The following is a 1,236-nucleotide window of genomic DNA, read 5'->3' as shown; positions in this document are numbered from 1 at the left end:
TTACACCGTAATGCAAGATTTCAATGCATTGTTTATTTAATCCCAGTTTAAAAGAAAAAACTTCAGTCTGTTATTTTTCCTTCACATGGAGGTGAAGGGAAGGCTGAGCTGGTCCAAGGTTGTGTTTGTTTGGATGTTTGATCGGTGACCTGGATTATTTTGGTGTATCCAACGTTACCACATTAGAGAAAGAGAGAGTGCAGCTGTGTCCTCATATGACCTTCCTGGTTTTATTCACCCCCCACCCACCCCTCCCAAAAAAAAGAAACATCTCAAAAGAGCAGCCAACAACTCTTTAAGGGTTTCTCATTGCAGAAGCAAAGCTTGTCTTTTTATTACATTAGATTTTATTTGCTTTCTTTCAACCATCAGGAATGACTATCAAAGGTACAACAATATTTTCTCAAAAACTGAATAAAAAGAGAAGCATTAGAAATGCACCATGCTTTTTTTTTCTCCCACACTTTACATTTGATCAATGCTAAACTTTATGGAATGGAAATCTTCATTTACTGTCTGAAAAGCTGTACTAAAATAATTTTACACTCATTGTATACAAAATCGCAATAAAAGTTGTCTAAGTTTAAGAAAAAAAGTGGACATGAGTTTGCAAATAGTTGTGCATCTGTAGAAGAAGGGCTTCTTCATGTTCTTGAAACAGATTGGTAGGATTTCTTTCCCCTTTTTTAATCTCTGCTTGCTTTTCAGATTCTTCATTCTGTGCCTTGATGAATATATTTGCAGAAATCAACAGATTTTTTATGATACCTGAACAAAGAAAATGATAGATAGATCATACAGTGATCATACATTAATGTCTGGAGTTGTGGATCTTGAATGGACCTGTATGCAGACTGAGGCAAAACGGGGAGTTGAAACTTTAATTTTTCAAAAGAAAAATTAGTTTACAATCAGAATATTGGTTTTCCAGTGGGCAAATCTTTGCATGACTGAACATAGAAAACAGCATGGTATCAGTACAAAGATTTAAGGTCTGGAAAATGTGAAGGGTGAAAAAAAATTGACAAGAAGTAGATGACAGGACAAATCAAGAGCCGGTAGGAGGTGGACTGAATTACACGATAAAGTGGCACACTATGGAGTGAATTTTGTTTAGTTTTTGTTAAAGGAAAGGTCCGGTCATATTCTGAATTCAAACTTCTGGAAGTACTTTAAATATGAAATTATTACATCCTGTTCAATAAATAATAAGTGTTTTTAATTCAGAGTAATTTT

This window comes from Cyprinodon variegatus, unplaced genomic scaffold (assembly GCF_000732505.1).
Source record: "Cyprinodon variegatus isolate N-32 unplaced genomic scaffold, C_variegatus-1.0 Scaffold1014, whole genome shotgun sequence".
Lineage (NCBI taxonomy): Eukaryota > Metazoa > Chordata > Actinopteri > Cyprinodontiformes > Cyprinodontidae > Cyprinodon > Cyprinodon variegatus.
The sequence above is the reverse complement of the archived record's forward strand: the minus strand, read 5'-3'. Positions refer to the sequence as shown.